An 11067-nucleotide genomic window follows, 5' to 3' on the forward strand; every position below is an offset into this window, starting at 1 on the left:
CCAGGTGCATGCCTGGGTGTTTGCATTGGTGCATGCTCCCAGGTGCGTGCCTGGGTGTTTGCATTGGTGCATGCCTGCAGGTGCATGCCTGGGTGTTTGCATTGGTGCATGCTCCCAGGTGCGTGCCTGGGTGTTTGCATTTGCGCATGCCTCTGGGGCCGTGCCGGGGTGTTTGCATTTGTGCATGCCTCTAGGTGCGTGCCTAGGTGCTTGTGTTTGTCCATGCCTCTAAGTGCGTGCCTGGGTGTTTACATTTGTGCAAGCTCCCAAGTGCTTGCCTGGGTGTTTGCATTTGTGCCTGCCTCGGGGGCGGTGCTTGGGTGTTTGTATTTGTGCATGCCTCTAGGGCGGTGCCTGGGTGTTTACATTTCTGCCTGCCTCTGGGGCGGTGCCTGGGTGCTTGCATTTGTGCATGCCTCTGGGTGTGTGCCTTGGTATTCGGTTTTGTGCATTCCTCCAGGTGTGTGCCCCAGGGACTACATTTGTGTATGCCTCTGGCTCTGTGCAAGCTTCTCTAGGAGTGCATCCCAAGTTGCCGTGTGTACATGCATCCCCCCGTGTGTTAAGCAGTGTAAGGGCTTTCAGCTGCGCATGCACACCTGTGTTTATATCTCTGCATCTGTGTGTGGTAGGAGTTACAGCTGCACAAGCACGTCATTGCAGAGAGAGGATGCGGCCACCCCTCTAAGTTGTCCTAAAAAATTTAATTGTGCTGGCCAGTGGCTGGGGCAAGCTGCTGCGCTACGAAATCCCAGTGAGGCTGGCACCAGCAGGGGCAGGAGAGAGAGATGGCGCTTCCCAGGGTACGCTGCTCAGCCCCCATTTCCAGTCCTCTCCAGGGACTACTTACGGCTCATCTCTCCGGCACGGAGCCAGCCCCTTGCAGTGTAAGCAGTGCAAGGCAGCGTGTGTCCCCGGTCTCAGGCCACAGAGGTGACACCGTGGTGCCAATCGCCAAGTAAATTATCAGCCCCAGAAACGCGGTGTGTGTTTGACCATAAGGAGAGTGCAAAAGGCGCGTCACTCTTACAACCGCACGCTTTGGCCAAAATACAGCAGAGGCACAACTCCCTACAGCAGGGACACGTAGAAAAGATGTGATCTAAGAGGTTCAAATCAACGTTCACCAGGCAGAGGAACAGCTTTTTCTTTAAGTAGCGTTACTAAAACAGTAATAACATGGAAAAAGAGGGTGAAACTGGTGGTCTTCCTTATCCTCACTACGGTAGCAGAGCAAGCCCTCTTTTTCTGCAATGGGAAGTCAGTTATTCTTAGCTTAAAAAAGGGACTGTAACATCGGCAGTTTGCAGTTCACCCATGGAAATGCTTTGCCACAAGATCCCAATAGGGCTAGAAGAAAGCAGAAGGTGACATTCATAGGGAAAGAGTGTGTATACGGGCAGTATACTTATTGCATTAGGAATAAATCTTTCAGGCTTTTAGACGCAAGGTAGCTCCTCGGATAGGGCAAGACGACATTTTCTCTACGGACGATTGTCTAACTGTCTATTCTGGAGTCTCTTCCACCTTAACCTTCGATGCATCTTGCATTAACTACTGTCGGAGAGGTTGTGCTGGAGGACATTGCTCCTTGAACTCGCTCGTTGTGTTCATCCTTGCATTTTTATCCCATGGCTCTGAGCACGTTCACATCCTGTGGTGAAAGCCGGGCCGAAAAGTCCAGAGACGGCCCTGAACCACTGGCGTATTCACATGGCAAAGTGGAGCGTGGAGGGGAGATACGAGCTGCCGAGCAACTTAGATTCACCCAAACGTGAACTTTGGATATCTTCCTAGGGGTCTAGTTGCGTGATTCCCTCAGTGGAACACAAGTGCCTACTTGCATTTACGTATAATATTGAAATAATTGGCCTAGATTTATTATTTTTGACATCACTGTTAAACTCTTGTGTTAATTCATATATTCAAAGCGTAAGGAGGGGAATGTTGAATAGTGGTGGAAAGTGGAACGCTAGCTTTTGTCTTTGCTGTGTTGAAGGTATAGGAAATGATTTTTCTCTCCTCCAGCCCAAGTTGAGTAGCAGAAATAAAATTAGCGTTGTATGGCCTCTGTTACATGTTTTTGCATGCATTTGCCCTGCTGTATTAACAGCCCATACCACAGCTGTACAGGTGGAAATAATGCACGAAAACTACTTTTAATATATCTGAAGGTAGGTCATAGTATCAGCAATTCAAAGCCACAAGCAGCCATCACAAATCCATCACCGCATGTGCAAAGTCTCAAAAGGCAGCGCAGGAGACGCAGAGCAGCAGGGAGGTGTTGCACTGTCCTTCTCCATGGGCATCACATGAGGTAGAGGAGACGTCCAGAAGCGCACACCACAACATCATGTTTTTACCTTATAACCGTATCCTGAGGCCCTTGACATCAGTTCCTCCTGCATTTGCAAAGCCAACAGTCCCATGGCGTCACCCGGGCTTTTGCTTTTGCTCCGCAGAAGAGATTGTGTTTGCAGGCCCTGGTTGAGGCGCAGGCAGCCACCTCCAGTGGCAGATCAAAGGCGGCCGCCCGCAGTGCACAGGGAAACTGGCTGTGATTACACAAAGGCACCGCAGCAAAGGGAAACTTTGCAGGCAGCTGGGTGTATAAAGAGCTCGATACAGTGCGAAACGGTCTAATGCAAGCCAGTTTCCAAGTGAAGCTAAGGCGAAATGTGGGAGGGACCTGGAAGAAAGCACAAGAATGCCAATCATCTTCCACTTGCACAAGAAATGTTCTGCTTTTAGTACGATCCGATTTCAACTCGCAGGGCCTGGAATACTGGGCAACTTGTTCTCTCATTTTGAATGGATGCTAGAGGAGCTGTAGTTTTTGATGCTAAGAGTTTCCTCAACCCCTTCTTTTGAGCAGAAAGATACCTTGGTCTTCTAATTTAATTCCAACTTGAGACAGAAAACGTGAGTTGTTGTATCATCATTTGACTTCTAAGCTATAACCCAGAGAGAAAAATGGAGTCATTGTAATCTCTCTGCCTTTATCTAATAAGGAGTATATTGTATGAGGTTTATAGAACATAAAATGCATTATGCATAAAAGACTGACTGAAGTACTCAAAGCTAGGAAAAACTCTTTGAAGTATCTGTTATATATTCTGTAAACAGTCTTGGCTGCTATCAGCATTCAGCTCAACACACTGCAAGAGACAGTAATTCAGCCTTGGAGTCGGCCAAGTCGATACCTCTGTACATCTCTGTACTAAGTATCTGCAGAAAATCCTGACTGTGAAGAAAGACACTTCATGCAAGATTCACCTCAGAGAGTCAGGAATCGGAGGACAGGGGCAACAAATCACTGCAGAGGCTTGCCACTGCCAAAGCCAGAGCAGCCCTAGGCATCAGGGAGCAAGGATAGATTCAAGCTATCACCCCCAATCTCCTCAGGGGTGGCTTGGTTTCTAACCACTACCCCGCTGCCCAGATTTTAGGGCTCTCTAGGCTGCAGGAACACCTCACCATCCAGGCTCCTTGGGGGGGATCATACCCCCCCCACACACACGTCAGGAGTAGCTTCATGCCCATCTTGGCCTCCCAGCCTCAGGAGTGGTTTGAAGCCCACCCAGCCTCTGTTGGTCCTGGAGGGGGCTAGTCCCTTCTGCCCCCTCTGTCCAGGCTTCACAGCTCCTGAGAGCAAGCTTGGTGCTCCCCCTGGGCTCTGGGGCTCCTCAGGGCAGCCTGAGTCTCCTGGCCTCCTCAGGGTGGCCTGAAGTCCTCTCAGCAGCCAGGTCTCCTTGGAGAAGGCCTGAACTGCCCAAGCACTGGGGCTCCTTAGGGGCACCCCGACCCCCTTCCACAACCAACACAGCAGAGTCACAGTGATGAATCAGGTCCAAGGCACCCTAGGGGTCTTGTTAGGAAGAGCTGCAACAGGGATCCAACATCCATGCGGGAGCCAGAGCCTGGACTGGAAACCAGCCCACCTGGAACAACTCAGCTCAAGGCAAGCCTAGGTGCTCAGGCCTGAGCTTAAATGGACATCCCAAGGCCATGGGCGGGCGGGGGGGGGGAAAGGCCCCAGGTGAGGCTGATCAGGGCCCTTAAGGGAAATCGGTGCCCTGAGGGCCCCAACACTGTAGCGAAATCATTCACTGCAGTGCCGGTCTGATTGGGGAAAACACAGGAGCATTAGCAGAATGGGAGTCCCTTTGCCTTGGGGACCATGCCTGGCCTCCTTCAGCCTGACTGTTTGAATCAGAAGGAACTTTTATCTTTTTCACGTTCTTATGACATTAAAAACCTGTTGACAGAAGCATAATGGAAAACCTAGATGGGATTAAGCAATATCTGCCTCCAAGTTGGCTGGATTCTGCACAGAGTCCGTGGGAAGGAGGGTGAAGGCTGGAAGGCAGAGACCTACTGAGCATCTCGAGCAGCTTGTGAGAAACTCAACCCTAAATGACAGCCATTACCAAGGAGAGCATGTGCGCCTTCTGGGAGGGGACGCACACTTGGATGTGATGAAGCGACACTACGTCATGAAATTTCTTATCAGATTAGTGCAGGAATCACAACTGCTTTAATGCCGCAGGGGGATATCTCTGGGGGAGCTGTGTATCTTGCGATTTCATGGACTGAAGGGTCCTGCAGGATTGCACTAAAGTGGCAGAGATCCAGGCCACTGTAGAGAGTTCCTCAATGAGAAAAAGGATAAGAACATCAAATTCACAGAGGAAGTGCAGTGCTACACTGGCAGTGCTACTACCAGTGTAGACTGGCAGTAAACGCAACTCTAAAGAAATACTGAAGGAGACTTGTGTATTAGGGAGGGCTCAAACTGTGCCAGTGTAAACGTCTTCATCCCTCTCGATGAACCTTGAGAACAAGGGTGTTACAGACCCAGGTGAGCGTGACTGCCCCCTGGGTCCGAGCAAACATGGGCTCATGCTCTGCTGTTCACCCCATTGCACAGAAATTAGCTTTGGCTTAAAGCCCTTCTGATGAATTCGTGGAGTTGTCACACTCCTGTAAGACCAAGCAGGAGTGAGCACAACTGCACTGCAAGGAATCGTATTTGCCACATTGGACACCGCTCCCAGGAAGGCTGTCATCCCTTTCTCCCGCTATATAACCATATCTGAGTCCATACCTACTGCTAGTTCTCTATCAGCAGCCATGGCAAACTAAGGACAGCAGTTGGTGGGAGAAAAAATTGTGTCTCTGCTCTCAGCAATATTTCTGAAACTCTTTCTTTGAAATTAAATGGCTTTTCTGCTACCTTCAGAGGCAGGCTCCATCATCTGCTCTCTGAATGTCATGTTCTGGTCCTTGTGCATCTTGAGGAACTCCATCCATTCATCCATATTTCTCCTACAACTTGATATGGACTCCACAGCCTTCTCTTCTGCCCCTTTATTTGATCCCTGAAGCTGACCAGATGCCGATCTGTGCTTCTTTTCAGTGAGTTTGTGGGTCTGGGAGATGCAAATGCCAAGCCTGCAAGGGAAAAATAAAATAACAAGCAATCTTTGTTTCATTCTTTGGTTTCTGAGGTTTCAAAGGTTTAAAAGAAATGTCTGTATCTTTCCTTGTACTCTCTTTATCACATATGAACTATGCCAAGCCATACAGAATTTTGTTCGCATGGTCTTCACTTGTTGGGAGTTACAGGCATTTTTGCCACATCCACTTTATGCTGTAGAGTCAGAAAGAAGGTTTTTAATGAAGCAGGGATTTCAGTCTGTCATAGTCTAGCTACAGTCAGTAGTGGATTAGCAGTTTTACACAGCATATGCTTAGCAGTAATTGTGATGACCCCCTAGAGCTGGGGAGAAGAGTCAAGGGAGGATGAATTTAGAGTTAATGACTGTGGTAGCCTTCTTAGAGGTAGTCCTAACCTTGGAGAGTGCATTTCTGCTGCGTATGCTGAAAAAGTATACCAGTTTTGGGGAGCTAAAGGTAAAGGAGTCCTGCTGTCTAGGATTGCTGCTCAACACCTGTGTGATGCCTCCAGAGGTTCTGTAGGACTGGCGAGTCATCTATATAGGAACTGGGGAAGTGATCTAAACATCAGAGAGGTCCAAAGCACTTTCTGGGTCTGAAATTCATTGTGCAGCTCTAGTATATTGGCCAAAATTTTGCTGAGCCTCTTCCCTGAGATGTTGTTCACATGGAGTGACAGTGGGCTTGACTTGTAGTTTGAAATTTACTGCTTGTGATGTGAATTCAGTTTTAAATAGCTCTGGATCCCTTTTAAGTCATTAAGAGTACCCACAAAGATTAACCACAAATTTGTAATTCCTTTGATTAAAAAAAGTCTTGGCAGGACTAACAAAGATTTGTGCAATGGCTGTCTGGGCTGTCAAGCCCTAACTGAGTCTCAGTGAATTGGTGCCATAGTATTCCCTGAAGGTTCATTACTCAGTAAACAGAATGGTACATTTAAATTTAAGATCACTTTTAGAATTTACTCCCCCTGAGTGTGGACAAGCTAAAGGAGGAGATGGAGCTCCTTGAAAGAGGCAATAAGCCCAGCAGGGCTAAATTATTTGTTTGGCTTACAGCCATGGCGTGCAAGCTTCAGCTAGAGAGAGGCAAATTGGTTTGATCAAGAGGAAAAGAGGCCTTCTTCTTGGTACATAAAGAAACCACCTCGCTGAGCACAGAGACGGAAATGGAACTCCAAGGGTGGATAATGGAACAGGTGTGAGAGAAGGTATTTGCTCATATCTGTCCCTGATGATGGCACCCAGAACTGGCAACAGAAGCACTCTCTGGTGGGTCACTTCTCGTGCAGTAGCAGCAAAGGCATGTGTTCTGCTTCTGGTGTCTGCTGGAAGCACTGAGAATGTCAAACTGGTGAGAAGGAGTTCAAGAAGGTTGAGGTCAAGCAGTCACATTAGTGACAGAACTCTGTGACACGAATGGGTCTTTCTTGTGTGGATTATTCCATCCCATTTTCCTCAGAATCATCAATATCTTCTGTACCTGGCGTGACACATGACATATAACTGATAATCCTCATATCAACCATGAGGATACTCCTGGCTCGTCCTCGCTTGCTAGTAAAGGCCATTTCAAGCCTTCTAAGTCTTTGCAGCCCTGCTCTAGTGCCAGTTTACTGATGCCCATAGTTTCATATTCCTCCTTGGATCCAGTGATGAAAAGGGAGGACTATGGATTCACCATATGGTGCTGGAAAAGGCTGGACTTTGGCAGTTCAAAGGGTAGTGGAGTTAATGAAAATAAGCTTTTGCAGTGTTGATTTCAGGAGCCCCTGAGCACAAATAAGATTAATCGCTGGAGGAAGAGCGTCACCAGCACTGTCGATTCTTCCTTCCCCATGCTTCCTCTGCTGTCTCCGAGGGAAACAAAGGGCTGTCTTGCACTCAATCCATGGCCCAGAGTGGTGGCCAAGGACATGGCTGAGATAGGCCACAGCCCTTCTGCCACTCTGCTTGACCTTCAAACCGTGCAGTTAGCTGTGGTCAGCATGCATAGGCCCATCACAGCCCTGCAGGCTGCTGTAGCATCCCCTGCAGCCAGAGCCTCCTCTACCCCCCGCTCCCCAAACCCTTCAATGAGGATCAAGCAAGGATAAGGGGGTTCATCAGTCAGATGCTGCTAATACTCATTGCTTACCTAGAGACATACCCAGCAGGTATCAGCCACTCAACAGTAATAATCTTCAGACTCTCAGGAACGGCCCTAGACTCGGTCACTCCCTCTATGAAGCCCAACGACCCTATGCTCACAAACCTTGATGATTTACTGACTACTTTGGAGTGTTTTGGGGGGACCACAGTTGTGTTGCTGTGGCTCAGGCTGCCTCGCCTGAGCAGGGGAGGCAGTCAGCTGCTGATTGCGGAGTTCAGTTCAGGAAGCTGGCCATGGAAACTAGGTGGGAAGAATAACCCCCTACGTCCTATGAGCTATAAGTTAGGGCTGACAGAAGCCCTCAAAGATGAGATGGCCAGGCCATACCTGTCCAAGAGCAGCTCTCAGGTCTGACTGTTGCTCTAGAGAGGTGCCTGATGTTGCACTGAGGAGAGAGTACCCAGACCTTTAGAGGAGCCCTGCCAAGTTTTCCTCCACCTTACCTTACTACCCCTAGAGGAGGAGCCACAGAGATAGGTGTCACACAGCAGCCTCACTCTTCATCTCAAGAGCAAGAACACCAGTGAAGGGAAAGAGCATGCCTACACTTTGTTGGAAAAGGTCACTGTGTTGTCATTTGTCTCAACAACCCCTTGTCCCCACTGCTGCAAAAGGACCATGGTCGGGGCAGATGTGCTAGATCCCAGCCTTTCAATACCCCTTACCATCACCGTCCCAGATGGGTACACCTTCCAAACCACTGCTATGGTGGACTTGGGAACTTCCATAGTTGTGTGGCTTCTGAGTTTGTTCAAAGTTTCAGGATCCCTAGCAAGCAGCAGCGCACCTCAACCATAGTCATTGCTGTAGATGGAAGGAGCACCTAAGGGAAGTCAATTACGCATGAAAGTGTTCCCTTTACAGTAACCATGGCACCTGGACACCCTGAGATTTTGTCCTTCCCTATCCTGTAGATTTTCCTCTTTCCAAACATCTTGTTAAAAAAGCACTACCCTATCATTTACTGCCAGTTGTGATCCTTGTGCTTCTCTGTGGGATGGGTTTACTCGGAGTCTGAGGGCAAGAGCTGGCCTTGGGGTCCTCTCGGGACTGCCCTTACCACAGCACCCCATGTGCATTGGGCCAGTGATATCCATGTTCCTGGTGTTACACCATGTGAGCAGTTGTTTGGCTGCATGACTGCCATTACTTGCCTTGCTGTGAGCCTTATATTGACCCCTGGAGGACTAAGAAACACCACTACACGATAACCACGTCAAGTGTTAGGTATGCTCGGGTACGGTGGGACCCTATTGATGAGGGCACCACCCTGCCTGTGCTGTGGTCTCGCTCAGCTCCTTGCTTCCTGACCAGCTGAGAGAACTGGAGGATTGTCGGATTGAGAAAGTGGCTGCAAGTGCTGTCCTGCAAGGGACGGGTGTAAGAGAAAGGGAGCTGGGAGGGGTCTGGCGAAGGTGGTGTTCCCTGGACACCGCCACTAAACCCTGTGGTTCTGACAGCCAGTTTCAGCTGTGCCAGAGAAGATCACAATGAGTATGGTAATAAATCGTTAACCAATAAACATGCCTGCCCAGTGAAGTTTGCTTCTCAAGCACTTCAGGAAGAGCAGTGATGCGTCACACTCTTTCTGGAGGTAGCAACTTTCTGTTCTAGTTCACCAAGCTCCTGCTGGGGACTATCAACTTCAGAAAGATTTCTGCTTGGAGAATCAGCCTGTCTTATGGCTGAAGGAAGATCCAAAAGCAGCATCTTTTATATTCCCCGAAGAAACATTCAAGTCCCGCTCTGCTGCCTCATGACCAGACATGCTACCTCCTTTTCTCCTCCCACCACAGCTCTGGAATGGTGTCCTTGGCTCCCCCCATTTCCCCTTCTTCATTTTTCTGTAGGGATCTTGATATGCTTGTGTGGAGCCAGATACTGCTCCTGCAGCTGCACCTTGGAAAGTGGGCAGCAGTGAGACTTAGCCTCATCCAGCCCTGTGCTGGAGGAAAAGAGACCGATTTTGCTGTGATACTGCTGGCTCCTCAAATCCTTTTCGGACCAGAGCCTCCCACCACTTTTGTCCATTCTCCGGTCAGCAGCGGTGCTCAGTGTAGTCATGAGTCATCCCCTTCCTGCTCAGGCAGAAAAAGTTGTTGCCCTGGTCCTGGCCCCTGCCCAGCATTTAGGAGTGCTCATTACACCCCACATAGGAGGGACTGCAGAGGAGACCACGATGACACCAAAGCCTCACCGACGGTTATCTGCTAAGTCAGAGTGTCATTAATAATTGGAATAATAATATTAATAATGATATAATAATAATTGGAAGAATGTATACAAACAGCAAAGATATTCACAGTTACACCGCTAAGGACCAAATAATACAAGTACAGACAGGGACAGAGCTTATCCTGTCGTACTTCCAGACACATATCATTGCCTGAAGCCAGAGGAGAAGAACAACAAACCCACTTCTGTTCATCAGGGACCATGTGCATCTGTTTAAATGACCTTCTGAGTGTGGTAGGGTGATTTGCATGTTCAAAGTTAAGCGTGTATTTAGACCCTCTCCTAAGCAGAGGCCCAAAGGTGGTAAGGATTTGACCCAGATCATATAATGATTTAGTAAGGCACTAGGAAATAATCCCTAGATTCTCTATCCTTTGCTCCAGCCAGTGAATGATAGCGCCTCTTTAGGCAATCCAACTGACATAATCCTTAGGGGAAAAGTAGGAAAATAAAACAGGATTTCTATTTTATCAAGATAAAGCTGTAGCCAGAGCTGATAGCAGGTTACCTGAAAAAATGCTGGTCATGTACGCTTAGTGATTGTTGCTTAATTTGTTTAAGCTGAAAAAGCCTGTTTCTACAGTGGAATACAAATTAGGGTAATTATGTTGTGATGGAGTACTGCATGTTTAAGATGAAAGCCTTTCTTTACAAAAGCCTCTTCAGCACTTGAGTAGAAGAAAATAAAATCCTGCTTAAACAAAGTGTTGTTTTCTGTATTTCCATCTGAACAAAAGACTTTTAAATCTTTTTTTTCCTGTAATGTTGCATGGCTTGGTTTTCTAAAAGTACTTTTACTTTTGACAACCTCACAATTAAACCCTCTAACACATTCCAACACGTAAATATAAAAGGCTGAAGTAAACAGTAATATATAATTGTTACAGAGCCTTGATAGACTATTGCTAGCCGAACTTTAGGTTCTGCATTTTTCACTCTCTTGTGACTGCCACAGTGGCTTTCTTCTGTCTTAATACTCTACATATGTCACAATAATGCGATGTGCAATGACGTTTGCAGTAAGTTAAAATAAAGTGCAGATTTTTTTTAGATACATGTTACGAGATACAAGTGTCATATACCCCCTTTGTATTGACTAGTACTGCCAGGTTCTCTCAAGAGTTGAAATAGGTACAGCCAGATCATCTGGTCATAAATTCCTCAGATTCAAATCAAAATCAATTCATACAGGGTTTAGGTTATGCAGTGTACTGAGTT

This window comes from Struthio camelus, chromosome 1 (genome assembly GCF_040807025.1).
Source record: "Struthio camelus isolate bStrCam1 chromosome 1, bStrCam1.hap1, whole genome shotgun sequence".
Taxonomy (NCBI): Eukaryota; Metazoa; Chordata; class Aves; order Struthioniformes; family Struthionidae; genus Struthio; species Struthio camelus.